The 16,989-nt window shown below is 43.4% G+C and overlaps 1 protein-coding gene across 5 annotated transcripts in view; it reads right to left on the bottom strand.

Annotated features, from left to right (window-relative positions):
* The window catches only part of lcp1 (lymphocyte cytosolic protein 1 (L-plastin)), a 139,543-nt gene that overhangs the window by 58,792 nt on the left and 63,762 nt on the right, over positions 1-16,989 (bottom strand). Inside the window, exon 2 of one of the 5 annotated variants that reach the window (XM_086006484.1) lies at positions 11,567-11,629. The exons of 2 other annotated variants lie outside the window; for them this stretch is intronic. The gene's annotated coding sequence lies outside the window, so the exon portion shown is untranslated. Of the gene's footprint in view, positions 1-11,350; positions 11,414-11,566; positions 11,697-16,989 lie in introns of those variants that run through there. 2 more of the 5 variants (XM_086006483.1, XM_086006485.1) reach the window with 2 other exon arrangements.

The raw sequence follows: 16,989 nt of genomic DNA, 5'->3' as shown, positions 1-16,989 counted from the left end.
CATGGAAGGAGTTCAGCGAAGATTCACCAGGTTGATACCTGGGATGGCAGGAATGACGTATGAGGAGAGATTGGGTCGATTGGGCTTGTACTCGCTGGAGTTTAGAAGAATGAGAGGGGATCTCATTGAAACTTATAAAATTCTGGCAGGACTGGACAGACTAGATGCAGGGAGGATGTTCCCGATGGTCGGGAATCCAGAACCAGGGGTCACAGTCTAAGGATAAGGGGTAGGCCTTTTAGGACAGAAATGAGGAGGAATTTCTTCACCCAGAGAGTGATGAACCTGTGGAATTCTCTACCACAGAAGGCAGTAGAGGCCAATTCATTAAATATATTCAAGAAGGAGTTGGATATATTTCTTAAGGCTAAAGGGATCAAGGGGTATGGGGAGAAAGCAGGAACCGGGTACTGAACTTGGATGATCAGCCATGATCGCATTGAATGGCGGAGCAGGCTCGAGGGGCTGAATGGCCTACTCCTGCTCCTATCTTCTATGTTTCTAACTTCCTTCCCAACAGCTTTGTGGGAGTACCTTCACCACACGGACTGTAGTGGTTCAAGAAGAAGGTCCACCACCAACTTCTCAAGGGCAACTAGGAATGGGCAATAAATGCTGACCTTATTAGCGACATCAATATCCCGAGATTGAATTTAAAAATGCTGTAAAATCAACACTTTATTTATGAGGAGTTGTGAAGCAGTCAGGTAATAAATGACCCTCCAAATACTATCAATAATTGAGGAGCAAGAAATTATTAATCCTTTTTTATTGGTCTATAGGTGCTCAAGTAAAATACTTAAGAGATTAAAGGCTCCAATGCCACATTAGATGCATGAAATATATTCGAGTGGAATCCACATTTAGTGAACTTAGATGTAACTGAAACTGCATGTCCCAAATCAGCTGTAACCTGAATTAATGGAATGGCATGATTTTAATGAAATTTCTACCCAGTTGTCAAGTGTTTACCTTCTGGTGCTTAATGGATGAGGGGCAGTGGAATGCACCTTTCAGATCAATGGAAACAGCACCACCAATCATAAGGCATTTAGAGGAGCAGTTCCAAAGCTGCTGCGAGTGTGGTTATGATCTCTAATCTGGAAACAAATCCTTCTTGCACAGACTTGCATAGAATTTACAGCACACAACAGACTTGTGACATCATCTCATTTGTGGTTAAGTGCAAAGACTCAGACTCGGGAGTGGGGGGGAAATAGGTCACACGTTCTCCATCACAAATGTAGGGTTGTGTCACAAAAATTACATTTCCTATCCCACGTCCTATACTGTATTAAGAATTTCACTCCACGAGTCACAGATTTGTGAGAAAATGGCTTGCGGCTGTTTTAACTTCCTAAACATCTACATTTATAATTGAACTTGGCAATGGACAGAAGATTGTGAGGGCCCTTCAAACATGTTCAGAATTCAAAGTCGGCAAAAATATGCATCATATACCTGAAATACGTGTATTCTGTCGAGAAACTGGTCATCCTCATCATGCAATACTGGAGTGCGACAACTTCAATATTAAAAAATGTTCATTGAAAGAATGATCCACATTTTGCAACATGTAACAAAAGCTCAAAATACAATGGGGCAGTAATTCCTCCCCAAACGCGTGAGTACGGAAGGGGTACTCACGCGTCTGGCCGGAGGAAATGCCGGTTTTCAGCATGCACAGCGCATGCGCTGAAAATCGGCATTTCCTCTCCTCTAACCCAAGAGGTGAAGAGGCTAGTGCATGCGCTGTAGGGGGCAGCGCGTGCGTCTTGGATTTCCTCTGTTTTGGGGGATTTGCGCATGTGTAAAGGCCTCCGGTCTTTACGCTTGTAAAAAGCACATGTAAGTATTTATTTTTACAGGTAAGTGGTGTTTTAGTGCAATTTAGAATTTTTTTTTCCCCCACAGGTTTATTATTTTAAAGAATCTACAATAAGGTAAGTTTAGTTTTAGACCCTTTTTATTAAAAACTAGCTGAAGTGCCCGGCGGTGCCGAGGCTTTTTCGAGGGCATGTTGTTGTTGGAAGAGAGAGAGAGAGAGAGCGACTGCGGGGGGGGGGGGCGGGTGGGGGGGAAGAGAGGGCGGGTGGGGGGGAAGGGAGGGCGGGTTGGGGGGGGGGAGGGAGGGCGGGTGGGAAGGGAGGGCGGGGGGGGGAAGGGGGAGGAGGGAATTGAGGCTGAGAGACAGCCACGGCCACGCCTGGTTGCCGGGGTAACCCTGCCGCACCGCCCCGCCCTCCCGAGAGCCCAGCTCTCCGAGCCCCGCACTCCTGAGAGCCCCGCTGTCGAAGCCCCAGCCGCCCCGCCCCGCACTCCCGAGAGCCCCGCTCTCCGAGCCCCAGCCGCCCCGCACTCCCGAGAGCCCCGCTCTCCGAGCCCCGCCCCCCCGGCCGAGCCGGCTTGAAGTCCGCCGATTGCGGCTCTGAGAGATGGCTGGCGGGCCTGGTTGCCGGGGTAATCGCTCCCGCTCACCAAGACCGAGATCCGCACTCTCAAGAGCCCCGCCCGCCCGAGCCGAGCCGAGCGCGGAACAGAGTGAGACGCCGCGTCTCACCTGCTCCTGCTGCGCGCGCACCCTGACCCTCGTGGCTGACGCCGTTGCCCCGGGTAACGTGACACGGGGGGGGGGGTGGGGGAGGAGCTTAGCAGAAGCCCAATTACCTAGCTCGGGCCTGGCTGGGCAAGAAAGGCCCAGGCTTTCAGGCCTAAGAAAAAAACGGGGAAAGGTAGGAAAAAGAATCTTCAGGTTAGAGAAAATATTTACAAATGAGTGATTTTTTTAAAACAGTTTAATAAATTCAATTTTATTTTGCTGGAAATGTATATTTGAAAAGAAAGACGCAGAAAGCAGGAAAAAGAATGGAAGCAAGATGGCGGCTACTCACCTCGGTTCAGAACGATAAGGCCCGCCCACACACGCACCGATTGGTCGACCGTCAGGTGACCAAAGCGTAGGATTGGTCAATCGTCCCGTCACTCGACCGTAGGAGGGCCCGGCCGCACGCGGCAACAAGCCAGCGTACGATTGGTCGACCTCGAGGTCACTCTGTCGCTATGAGCGGATAATGAGATGGTAATGAGCGGAATTTTGAAGGTTTTTCGGATACCGCGGGCGCGATTTTAGCCCGGCCGAAACGTAAATACGCTTAAGACCGTTTTGGAAAGGTAAGCTTTCTTTCGACGTAACACACGCGTAGGTACGCCCTATAACTTTTGAGCGCATAGCCGCCCAGACGCACACGCGAGGATAGACAGACAGAAGGACAGACAGAAGCATCGCTTTATATATATAGATTTATATATTTTTTTCAACAAAAAAAAATTGTTTAAATTTTTTTTTAAAACTTATTTATACTTAATTTAATGATTGGGATGTTTTTAAAATTTTTATTTAAAGTTTAAGTAGTGTTTTGGGGTGCAGTACTTCCCATGAGTTTGACAGTTCTTACTCTCAAACTTATGAATGAAGTTTCCCCTCCCCTGATTGACTGCACAGTGCTCACCTGATCCCAGCCGGCACATAGAAACATAGAAGATAGGAGCAGGAGTAGGCCATTCGGCCCTTCGAGCCTGCTCCGCCATTCAACGAGATCATGGCTGATCATCCAAACCCTAGCACCCGGTCCCTACACCGACAGCCATCCCACCCAAGCCCTATCCCCGTAACCACACGTATTTAATCCCCCCTAACACTAAGGGCCAATTTTTTTTATCATGGCCAATCAACCTAACCCGCACATCTTTGGACTGTGGGAGGAAACCGGAGCACCCGGAGGAAACCCACGCAAACACGGGGAGAATGTGCAAACTCCACACAGACAGTCACCCGAGGCCGGATTTGAACCCGGGTCCCTGGCGCTGTGAGGCAACAGTGCTAACCACTATGCCACCGTGCTGCCCACATCGCACTAACTACGCCGCTGGGTCAGGTTAGCACAGCGCACCGACATCAGAACCGGGCCACTGACAGGAATTCCACTGCGGGCCAGGTTTCAGATGTCGGCGCGCTGGGTAAGTGCACATCGGGGGCTTGCACGCGCGGCAAGCCCCCGACACCAAGTTCTGGGCCAATACCTTGATGTACTGATGATCCTTAGCACCCACAATCTAAATACAAGAGCACTTTTTCCAAAATGGGAACTGTAATCTATAATTTATTAAAAGCCCTGCATCTGCACGCACTTCCTGCCAACCTTTCCCATGTAAATGATGCCCAGATTTATAACGGAAACTGTCTGTAAACTGTAATTATACCCTCCCCTTCCAATGGTAGTGCCACTACTGGAAAGATTGTGTAATTACAATGTGACAAGTTTACATGGACAGTTTCCATTATAAATCTGGACATAGGAATTTAGGATGGAAATATAGATATTAAAAAAAATCACAGGGTGCATGGCTTTAAAATGGGAACTGAATTAAATCTGCATACTCTGGTACAATTATCTAATCCCACTTCACCTAAATACTACACTTGATCTTGACTCGCTGTGTCGACATGCCACGAGAGATTGGCCAGTATATTTCAGTAAAAACCACAGAGGAACTGGTCTACATTACAGTTATTCTGTAGAAATAGGATAGCTTTGCAAGCTTGGCTGTGTGTTAAGATGCTATTTTAATTTATGTTGGAGAGTTTACGTAGATTGGCAATAATTCCAAAAGCAGTTCGACTTCCTCTTTGCTCCTAAAAAAATTAGGCATTTTTCACGACCTGCAAAAGAAGCTGCAAACTGAACTATCAAACTGTTCACCCATATAAGTCAGATAAGGCTGTGCGATCTAGTGGTGTAAGATACCTATAAAGAGATTAGTTTCACCAGTGGTTTCTGAAGACTTCACTGCAGTTTCTCTTCTTTGGTCTGGACTCACGTCTCCAAATTTGGAGTGGAGTGGATGGAGAGGGGAAAAAGAACTATCGGCTAAATTGTTTACTTCCAATAAACTTCTGTTTATGTTTCTGATGTGGTTTTAGCAGCGATGGTAGACCGACAAATAGCAAATAGTTTTGTTCTTCTGGTTATAAAAGAAAGAGAGAGGAGAGACTGTCTTGCTTCCAGGGCAGAGGGTGGTGAACCAATAACATTTATCAATAGCAAAGTCAATTTTCAATACGAATCTGCCTGTCTTTTCCAAGAGCACTGTTTCTGCAGTGTTCAAACCAAAGCCTCTTGCGTAAAAAATCATATTTTGGAAAACATTTCAAAAACTCCCATTGAAAGTATTGTTGGGACTCAGCACATCATTGCCTTGTCCTGCGCGGTGCTCTAAGCTTCATTTCCAAACTGTGGTCAGTAACTCGGAGTTGAAATGCTTCAGTTTCCAAACCAATAGATTGGGTACTTGCCACCTATCTGGTGACAAATATATTTGGGGTGTGATCTACAGAGTTTATGAAAATGAAATCTGAAGGTCGTGAAAGGCGCTATATAAATGCAAGTCTTTCTTTTTATAACCCATGAACCTGGGCTGAAAGCTATGCAGCAGTATCATTTGCATTTTCCAAGCTGATTGCCTGCAATTACAATGTTGCCTCAGTGCAACCCACTGAATTATACTTTGCTGCTAATTTCATGAGTATTACTTTCACTTACATATTCAAGAAATTCTCTCCGTCTCCTTTTTTAAATCTGCTTTTATTTATCCTTTGTAATTTCCCTCCCACCCTCCAAACACACACAGTCTGTGGAAGGAACATAGGAACAGGAGTAGGCCATTCAGCCCCTCGAGCCTGTTCCACCATTCAATGAGATCACGGCCGATCCATATACCTGCCTTTGGCCCATATCCCTTAATACCACTGGTTAACAAAAATCTATCAATCTCAGATTTAAAATTATAGGTATTTTGTGATTATGCACCCCCAGATCCCACTGCTCTTGCACCCCCCTCCCCTCAAAAAAGTGCAAAGGACTGTATGTCAGAAGTGGTCAGAGAACTGGTTGAGTTAGATGGCAAACAAAATAATTCTTAAACCTAAAATATGTGAGGGTTTGAGAAGATCCATCTTTATTTTCAATGACAGGTTTGAGCACCCAATGGATTATAAAGCACACCAGTCAATCTCATATCAAAACATACAAATGAGATTTATGCCAAGTTTTTCCCTGAATCAATTCATAATCAATATCTCCTTCACATTATGGTGTAATCCTGAGCATTTATGAGTCCTATTGCAAGATTAAATTGACAACTCTTTCTCTGTGCTCTGTTCCAGTGTAAAATTGATGTCAACAGTTATTCATTATAGCTGTTCACTGTTGAATTATAATGTGAATTATTAAAAATTAAACAGGTAATTTTACAGGCTGCATTGCACAAAATATGGATCCAAATGGATTGGATTTGCAGCACGTCTATAAATTCAAATGTATCTATTGGTCTATAAAAAAAGAAACAAAATCCTTTTTAAAGAGGTACACAAGTAAAATGGCATACAGAAAAAATTATTAAAGTTCTGCAATACTTGCTGAATAAACAGTAGTTTGGTTGCATGGACTCTGGTACAATGTAGGTCATACAGTCCACTCCTGTCAATTCGAAGTAGTGTAGTTTAATTTAAATTACTTCTTAAATCAAGTTGAAATTGTGTAAAAACCATAACCCCCTTGTGCCATTTTATTAAAATTGCTCAATTCGAGCCACTGAATAATTCAATATTTTTTGTAAAAAGCAAAAAAAGACTTCTGAGTAAAGATAAGGAACCAATAAAGAAAGAACTTGAAATAACAACAGAAAATGCTGGAAATACTCAGCAGGCCAGACAGCATCCGTGGAGAGAGAAACAGAGTTAACGTTTCAGATCTGGGACCCTTCATCAGTTCTGATGAAGGGACACAGACCTGAAACGTTAACTCTGTTTCTCTCTCCACGGATGCTATCTGGCCTGCTGAGTATTTCCAGCATTTTCTGTTGTTATTTCGGGTTTCCAGCAGCCGCAGTATTTTGCTATTATATAAGAAAGAACTTGCACTTGTATAGCACCTTTCACGACCTCAGGATGTCCCAAAGCACTTTACAGCCAGTGTAGTACTTTTTAAAGTTTAGTCACTGTTGTAATGTCGGAACCATGGCAGCCAATTTGCGCACAGCAAGCTCCCACAAACAGCAATGAAGTAATGACCAGATTATCATTTTTTTAGTGATGTTGGTTGAGGGATTAAATATTGGCCCAGGACACCAGGAAGAATTCCCCTTCTCCTCGAAATAGTGGCATGGGATCTTTTATGCTCACCTGAGGATAGACAGGGCCTGTGTAGCACTCCTTCAGTACTGCACTGGAGTGTCAGCCTGGATTATGTGCTCAAGTCTCTGGAGTGGGACTTGAACCTACAGCCTTCTGATTCAGACATGAGAGTGCTACCAACTGACCAAAATAGAACATTACCAAAATGTACAAACATCTTTGCAAATTTCTCAAACCTATCACTAAAGGAGAATGTACATTAACAACTGCACGCTAATAAAACTGCCATACATGGTTCAGATCTTTAAACTCTAACGAGACCAATGAACAACACACTGGGGTCGATTTTTCTGTTGGGCGCATATCGAACGTGCGGTTCGTCTGATGACGTCGGAGGAACGGCGATTGATTGAGGACGGCGGGGACGCCGGATTGGTTGACATCAGCGGGCCTCATTTAAATAGAACTCACAAGCTGCTTAGAGGCAGCTTGGCGCCAGGGAGAGTGGAAATCCGCAACGGAGCAGTCACTGACGATGGACTTGCAGCAGCACTTTGTGGTGGGGGGGCGGGTGTTAACAGAGCAGCAGATTTAAGTGGCAGGGAAAGTTTCTATGCACTCACAGCAGCAAGGAAATGACCTTAAGGAAGCCTTAAAGGCTCAAAATTCCCCCAAAGAAATCTAGAAAACAAAATTGTACTGGGAGTCGATGACAATGCTAGTTGGCCCTTAATTCCGACATTACAACAGTGACTACACTCCAAAAGTAAATCATTGGCTGTAAAGCGCTTTGGGATACCCTGAGGATGTCTAAAGCGCTATATAAATACAAGTCTTTCTTTCTAATTTAATATTTTAATGGGGTCCCTGCCTGTTTCCAGCGGGAGCATTAACCGCCTAAATCGTTCTGATTTTTAGGCTGACCTTCAAAATAAATTATTTTTATTTTTGTCCCGCCACTGCCCCATGTATGCTTAAAAAAACGGGCAGTACCGAGATGGAAATCAGCCCCACTGTTCCATATTAAATGAGAAGGTGTTTTGTTATGTCCAACGTCAGGCATTTTCTTCCTGGTGTATTTTTGTTGTTGAAATGTATTTATGGAGATACACTGCAATCTGTACACAGGTTTAAAATTCGACTTAACTCGAGCTGTAAATAATTTATTGGTTGAAATCTTGATTGACGAGTAACAAACGTGTGCCCTCAATACAGCGCTCAAGCCAAACCAGAAACAGGAAATGACTAATACAGCAGGTTCCATTTTGTGTAGTAGCTTGTCACATAATATCGCAGAATGAATCTTAGAGAACAAGGTAACATGGCCCGGCTCTTATCACACAGGAAAATAAATGATAGTCACCAATAGTTAGCTTTGTGTACAAAATACTTTAAAAGCTATTTCTGCAGCCTCGGGTTTATAGGCTGTATGCTTGAATCCCTTGGTTATCAACCAATGCTAATCATCGGGTTGGCTGGACCACCTTGATGGTACTGTCCCTCTTTCACCTTGGTTAAAACTGCTTACTACTCCCAAGGTCATCCTGGAGAGCAGGAGCAACTCCAAACTCATCTTCACCACAAACCCCAGAGTCGGCCCTCCATCCATCCCCATCCTCACCTCAAACTCTAAATGCAAGGGGCTCATGGACTTCATGTCCAAAATCATGCATCTATATATCTGCCACTACTGGTACTGTCCCTCAACTTCCCCTTCAACTCCTAGCTATCTACCCAACTGAGCCTTCACCCATCCCATTCTCCCACATCTACCCTATTTCTTCCCCTCAGCCCTTTACACATTCCGTTCATGAATGAAGCCTCTCACCTGATCCTCTATTATCGCAGCTTTATACCAATCAATTTCATTTCCTCAGCCCCATGCATGCTGACATTAATCTGTCTCTATCCTCCAGCAATGTCTCCACCTCCTTCAAGGCCATCTTTATCAGGCCCCTTCTCAAGAAACCAACCTTCAACCCTTTAGTTGCTCCAAATACCATCTATATAAGCCTTACCCCTCTTTCATAATTACTGGAATTCATCTAGCTTCACAACTAAGCTCCCACCTTTCCTTGTTCAGGACCTTTCAATCTGGCTTCCATCCCACCCACAACACTGAGACCACACCAAGTCCAGCACACCCATCACGTCAGTCTCCAAGCTCCACTGTTTCCCGTGACCCAGCAAGTTGCCTTCAAAGTAATTGTCCTCACTTTCAAACTCCTCCATGGCCACACCCTACCCTATCTCAGGGATCTCCTCCTGTCATGCATCCCCATATGCAGCTTCTACTCCCATAATCCTGGGCTTCTGTTTGTACGCACTCAGCCACCATGCTCCTAATATCAACTTCCTCCACTTTTCTATCTCCCTCTTTCAAAAAAACCTTCCCAAAACCCTACTCTTTGACTATGTCATTGATCCACCACCTAACCCGGTCCAATTTTTCCCCTTCCTCTCCTGCTCAGTAATCCACTCTTTTGTCTTCCTCAATTGAAAGCACTTTGAGGCATTGTCCAATGCAAGCAGCACTATAGAAACACAAGCAGTAGTTGTAAAAACAGCACGGTGACACAGCCTGTTGGAGCACTGTACCACCGAGAGATATAGGATATGGGTTTGTACCAATATGGCTGCTTTCTGATCTCAGTGATGCCACTGTGGGGAGATACTAAGCAGGAGCCGGGGACGTTGGGGACTATTTGAGGACCAGTCATCTGTAATCACTCAAAAGGCACCTCCCCCACTGGCTGCTCATAGGGCATTATAAGCAGAGGCCTAGGAATAGATCCCCAGCCTGTCCCCTCAGCTGTGCGGCAGACACATGAATAAAAACCAATTCACTTAAGGAGATTTCAAAGAGAAAATAGCTCTCAAAATGCTCTCTGCTCATTATCCGATCTATATTGCTATTAAAACCAACTTATATTTTCAACAGATTCTCTGTATTTGATATATACTTTTTTATTTCACTATTTTCTATCTAAACAGCGCATTGTTAACAGCACCATTTATAATTATATGAATCAGCAGCTACAGACCTGAGCCAAAGAATCACATTCTATATATTTGTCAACTACAATGGGGGTCATCAAAACTGGAAGATAAATTTCTCGTTCCCCAGTAACGTTCCTGCAAGGCTTTTCTCAGAAACGAGCTACAAATATGTAGTTTCCCATGCTTTTGCAACATGTAACTTTTAGTTCCTTAATAGTCAGTTTCACAATTTCCCTTTGCAGAGCATCACTTCTGCTTGTTCGATCGGTTCTCGGAAATGTTGCACTATGTCACTGTAACAAATGTTATATGTTATAAGGCGTTTAATAAAGTACCTAGTTTTACCTAGTGTTTCTGTGATTTCACTGCTTGTAACACAAGTTATTAATTGGATTAAAAATAGGTAACTTTTTGAAAAAAAACAAGCTGCGTCAAACTGAGACTTCTAAGTAAATCTTAGAAATTTGAAGGAAGATTGATCCATTAAGTTCAAATACTCCATCCTTGGTTCATCGACTGACACAAGTCCAAGAATAAATTACAAGCATTTATTGCATTGTAATAGTGGCTTTGTAGCATAATTATACTGTATTTTACAGATTTTAGGACAAATTAAAAATTTTGTAAGTACACTTTCTTATATGCAACCTTCCAAATATGAATTTAAATTATATATTTTTTAAAAATCACAAAAATAAACAGGCCATCACATTCAGCAACTGAATCGTTTGGAGGTTCTGTATAACATTTTTGATTTCCACTGATAATTACAGCAATATGTTAAGGTATATTCAATCAAACTCCCGATGCATTAAGCACCCTGGGCCTAAAACAAACACAAGAAAGTCCCTTTAAAATAGAAATACTATTTTAAATCAGAAAGTAGCATTTTAAAATCTAATAAGACCCAAAATAGAAAGAAGAAGGTGCATTAATAGAAACTGGCTCTGTACTAATAGCACGTTGTATTCTGTGACCCAATATCATGCCGAGTGACCTTGACGAATATTAGCAAGGTGCATCATTTACCCTGACCATGCCAAACGCACACATCGGAAAGAGCAAGCTAATCAACAAATGTGGCATTCTGTAATGCTCAATGATTCCCTTTCAAAAATTTCAAAGTGACAGTTGAAGGTGGGGCAATTATATACTCACAGCCTGACTATCAATATGTCTGCCTGGTACACAGCCTAACCACGGCTTCCTGTGCTTAAGATTAAAGCAATAATCACATGCTTACAGCACTGACTGTGTTCAGCTCACGTCGACAGATTAATTCCAGCGCAGCACACCAAAGCTCTACTTTGGTCCCTTTGCATAGAAAGAAGAATTTCTTACAGCAAAATGCACAAGCCCAACTCCCATCCTTACCTGAGTGAAGCAGAGTGATTTTTTCTTACTCTGTGATTGTCTTAAAGGAGTCCTTACTTTCTTCTGTAAGAAGGGAACATAAGCAGAGTATGTCAAACAGTTGCATTAAGAGGAAGGAAGTGACTTGAGTGGCGGTAAGTGACGTGATCCCAAGAGTGCAAGATTTGTCTTTATAAGGCAATTCAACAGTAGAAACTGTTATCGCGTTGATCAACTTACCGCCTGTTTTCAGTCTTCACTATTTCCACCTGCTTAATCATTCTCCAAAAAGGCTTCATGCTTTACATACCCTCTTAGATTCTTACCACTTCCTCAACACTCTTATCAAATAATCTTGAATAAAATCCTTCTTTTTATTAATTTAAAATGGAAAAAAACCTCTGCCCTAGTGAGTAGGAAAGATCACATCACCAAAACCAAAAAGGTAACAGCCCCAATAGTTTAGAAGAACGTTCAACCTGTCAGTTCCACATTCTGTGCTCACTACTTTAATACATGATTCATACTTTACTGGTTAAGTCCTACAACCATTGTCTGCAATCAAAACTGACTTCATTTTTTAATTATAATGAAACGGAAGGATGCAAGCCAATTGATGTAAAGTTCATATAATTGCAAAATACTGCGGATGCTGGAAATCTGAAATAACTGGAAAAAGCTGGAGATCCACAGGATGTTCTTTCTATTTCTTCCTCCCCTCCTAACCCCCCCTCCCCCTGTCTCTGCACCTGCTTAATATCTGTTACATCTCCAGCTTTTTCCAGTTCTGATGAAGGGTCCCAGACCTGAAACGTTAACTCTGTTTCTCTCTCCACGGATGCTGCCTGGCCTGCTGAGTATTTCCAGCATTTTCTGTTGCTGTAAAGCTCATGTTCATTATAATGAGATCCTTTGCAGTTAAACTTCTAATAATTAAAAATCTTACCTCTGTGTACTCTTACTGTCAATTTTAACCATTTTAAATTCCTATGTCCACAGTTATATCAGAAACTGCCCATGTAATGTTGGCACTCTGCAATTACACACTGCCGCCAAGTGGAGGCACTGCATTAAGACCACTGGCAGAAAGGTGTGATTACAGTGTGACAAGTTTTAATATGTCATTTTCATTAGAAATGCAGACATAGGAATTGATAATGGAAATATAAAAATAAATATAAAAATAAAGTCAGAATGTATGATTTTAAAATGGAGACTGAATTACACCTGCACACTCTGGTCCCTGCTCTTTAACCCCGCCTCACCTGAAGACTACATTTGGTCTTGACTTCCATGTGCAATGACATGGGAGATTGACAAGTGGTGCATATTATTTTGAGGTGCGTGACTCAACAAATACTCCATAGCATCGTGGAATTGTGAAGTGGAAAATCAGGAGCACAATCACTTTATAATGTAATTGTGCAATGAAAGTTAGAAGCACTTGCCCAATATGATAGAGAGCTCCTCTGATGACCTAGGCCTTGAACTATTCTGTGCATTTATTAGTGTACTTGTTTATATGAAGTTTCCTTATCAGCTATTTCAATGATGGCATTAACCAGTTTATCAGTAAATGATGGTCAACATGGTTTCAGAAAGGGCAATTCCTGCCTTTTAATAAAGTGGCATTCCAAGTGGTGTTGGAATTCATCCTCGGGATATGGGCATTGCTGGCAAGGTCGGCATTTTTTGTGCATCTCTAGTTGCCCTGGAGAAGGTGGTGGAGTCCTTCTTCGTGAACTATTGCAGTCCATCTGGTGAAGGTGCTCTCAGTGTTGTTAGGGAGTTCTAGGATTCTGACCCAACGATGATGAAGGAACGGTGATATACTTCCAAGTCAGGATGGTGTGCGACTTGGAGGGAAACTTGGAGGTGATGGTGTTCCCATGCACCTGCCACCCTTGTCCTTCTAGGTAGTGGAAGTTATGGTTTGGGAGGTTAGAAGCCATGACAACTTGCTGCAGCCAACAGAAGAAAATATGGACCATACACTGCAGTCACAGTACACCGGTGGCGGAGGAGTGGATGTTTAAGGTGGTGGATGGGGTGCCGATCAAGTGGACTGCTTTTTCCTGAATGATGTCGAGCTTCTTGAGTGTGGTTGGAGCTGCACTCATCCAGGCAAGTGGAGAGTATTCCATCACAATCCTGACTTGTGCCTTGTAGGTGGTTGAGAAACATCGTGGAGTCAGGAGGTGAGCCACTTGCCGCAGAATACCCAGCCTCTGACCTGCTCTTGTAGCCACAGTATTTATGTGGCTGGTCCAGTTGAGTTTCTGGTCAATGGTGACCGCAGGATGTTGATGGTGGGGGATTCGACGATGGTAATGCCAGTGAATGTCAAGGGAAGGTGGAGATGGTCATTGCCTGGCACTTGTGTGGCGCGAATGCTACTTGCCACTTATCAGCCCAAGCCTGAATGTTGTCCAGATCTTGCTGTAGGCGGACATGAACTGATTCATTATACAGTATCAGGAATTGCAAATGGCACTGAACACTGAGCAATCATCAGTGAACAACAACCCCACTTCTGACCTTATGATGAAGGAAAGGTCATTGATGAAGCAGCTGAAGATGGCTGGGCCTAAGATGCTGTGCTGAGGAACTGCTACAGTGTATCTGGACTTCAAAAGCTTTTGCTGAACTTCCATATGAAAGGTTGCTCCACAAACTTAGGGCATAAGAATCCTGGGTAATCTTATGTTCATTAATAAATAGACATTCTTATTATGAACACAGCTAGCTTTTGCTAGACACTTTTATTGAGCACATGTGGATTGGGTACTGTATCTGTAGAGGCTTCCATCTTGACTGCTGCCTTGTGGGTAGCCTAGTGCCTCATGGGTAATGTAGTCTTAATATATATATACAGCTGGGTAGTGTAGTCTTATACATATAGCTATATACAGCTCTACAGCTCCACCTAGTGTCCACTATAGAATGACGTTATTGATCATTACAGGTAAGACTTGAAGGTGGATAAGCAATTGGCTGAAAGAGAGGAGGCAGCAGGTACTGATTAGGGGTGTGTTGTTTTATTGGCCGAGTACAGTATGTCAGGTAATGAAGACTGGAGCAACTATAGTTAATAACCTACAAAAATGACCTATATTCATGACACAATGCATGCTAGTCTGATCTGGGGTGGTGGTGGGCTGGGGGTTGGGGGGTGCAATCAAATGGCAGACTTTTGGAAAATTAAATTCAATACAGATAAGTGAAAGGTAATGCACAGTGAAAGAATAAAAATAGGGAACATGCTTCTTCAACGAATGGTGTTAAACTAACCTACGGAGGAGGCTGGAGGAGATCAGAGTTCCTAGGGATGCCCCTGTCCACTCTCTCTGGTCTGAGATTATGCTCTTTGTTCTTGACCCTCAGACTGGCTTCACATGTTAAATGAGCCAGGAAAACTATCTTTCAGAGGCATGATCGACCCCCATTTTCTCTCTCTAGCAGTCCCCCACCTGGGGGCTTGAATGTCATATTTGGTCTTTGATTTGCCTGGAGATCACAGCAAAGTCAATGTGGACCTAAAAATCCAGATGTGTCTAGTGTTTGTGCTCCTTGACCACCACCTTCTCCACTATAATATACCCGTCACCAACGATTTATCTACAATGGCTTGCTTGCTTATCTGTCTCTCTGATGATGTCTATTTTAAACTAAATTGTACACAGGATAGGTGTCAATCACACCTCAACTGTGCAGGTCATATACACAGTAGGAGCATCAGTCATGAATACTCTCACTGTTGCTATGTATGGTGTGGAGATGCCGGAGTTGGACTGGGGTGGACAAATGTAAGAAGTCACACAACACCAGGTTATAGTCCAACAGCTTTATTTGAAATCACAAGCTTTCGGAACTTTGGTTCAAAATTCCAAGATGCAGGCATTGAACACTTCAACTTGCTTGGACAGTAGTTAAAGGAAATACTGAGGGAGAGATTCTGAAAACACAGATGCCCGCTGTTCTATCCTCAGATCAGTGCGCAACAGGATGAGATGCCCTTTGGCAGAGGCATGCATGAATAGCACGGCAGCAGTCCGTTCCATTCAGGTCAGCAGTCAGTTGTTCCGCTCTGAAAGCCAACAGTGACTACAGCAAAGTGACCTGTGACATTGATGCGATTCCACTAGGATACGTCACAATTACAGGCAGCAGGCCTTCTGTATCCCTGCAGCTCACCATTCCTTCAACTAGGGGAAAACTTAGTAGCAGGGCACATGGACAACAAACATGTTGTCATAGCATGAATGGCAAAAACACACCTACCAAACATCATAAAATTAATTCACTATTAATTTATCTTGCATGTCCGTCATTCTTTCATTGTGGACTACAGAAAGCATCAGTTGTCCAAAAGCAAAATTCAGTGGCTAATTCCATGATATTCCCTGCAGGCATCTCATAGGTTCCACATAGGCATAAAAGAGGAGAGCAGTGGTGACCTCCATTGAAATTGGTAGTACACTGTACCTTTTTTAAAAATATTGATTCGGCGGATATGGGCATCGCTGGTACTGCCCATCCCTAGTTGCCCTGTGGTAGGCCTTCATTTTGAACCACTGCAGTGTAGCAGTTTGATACAACTAAGTGACTTGCTAGGCCACTTCAGAGGGCAATCATGAGTCAACCACATTGGTGAAAGACTGGGGTCATATGTAGGCCAGACCAGGTAAGGATGGCAGGTTTCCTTCTTTAAAGGACATAGAAACATAGAAGATAGGAATAGGAGTAGGCCATTCAATGCGATCATGGCTGATCATCCAAATTCAGTACCCGGTCCCTGCTTTCTCCCCATACCCCTTGATCCCTTTAGCCTTAAGAAATATATCCAACTCCTTCTTGAATATATTTAATGAATTGGCCTCTACTGCCTTCTGTGGTAGAGAATTCCACAGGTTCATCACTCTCTGGGTGAAGAAATTCCTCCTAATTTCTGTCCTAAATGGCCTACCCCTTACCCTTAGACTGTGACCTCTGGTTCTGGACTCCCCGGCCATCAGGAACATCCTTCCTGCATTTAGTCTGTCTAATCCTGTTAGAATTTTATAAGTTTCAATGAGATCCCCTCATTCTTCTAAACTCCAGTGAGTACAAGCCCAATCGTCCCAATCTCTCCTCATACGTCATTCCTGCCATCCCAGGTATCAGCCTGGTGAATCTTCGCTGAACTCCTTCCATGGCAAGAACATCCTTCCTCAGATAAGGCGACCAAAACTGCACACAATACTCAAGGTGCGGTCTCACCAAGGCCCTGTACAACTGCAGCAAGACATCCTTGTTCCTGTACTCAAACTCTCTCGCTACGAAGGCCAACATACCATTTGCCTTCTTAACTGCCTGCTGCACCTGCATGCTTACCTTCAGCGACTGGTGCACAAGGACTCCCAGGTCTCATTGCACTTCCCCTTCTCCCAATCTATTGCCATTCA

This window comes from Somniosus microcephalus, chromosome 14 (genome assembly GCF_052327205.1).
Source record: "Somniosus microcephalus isolate GS21.2 chromosome 14, FLI_Smic_1.0, whole genome shotgun sequence".
Taxonomy (NCBI): domain Eukaryota; kingdom Metazoa; phylum Chordata; class Chondrichthyes; order Squaliformes; family Somniosidae; genus Somniosus; species Somniosus microcephalus.
Note: the sequence above shows the minus strand (reverse complement) of the source record. Positions and strands in the feature narration are given on the sequence as shown.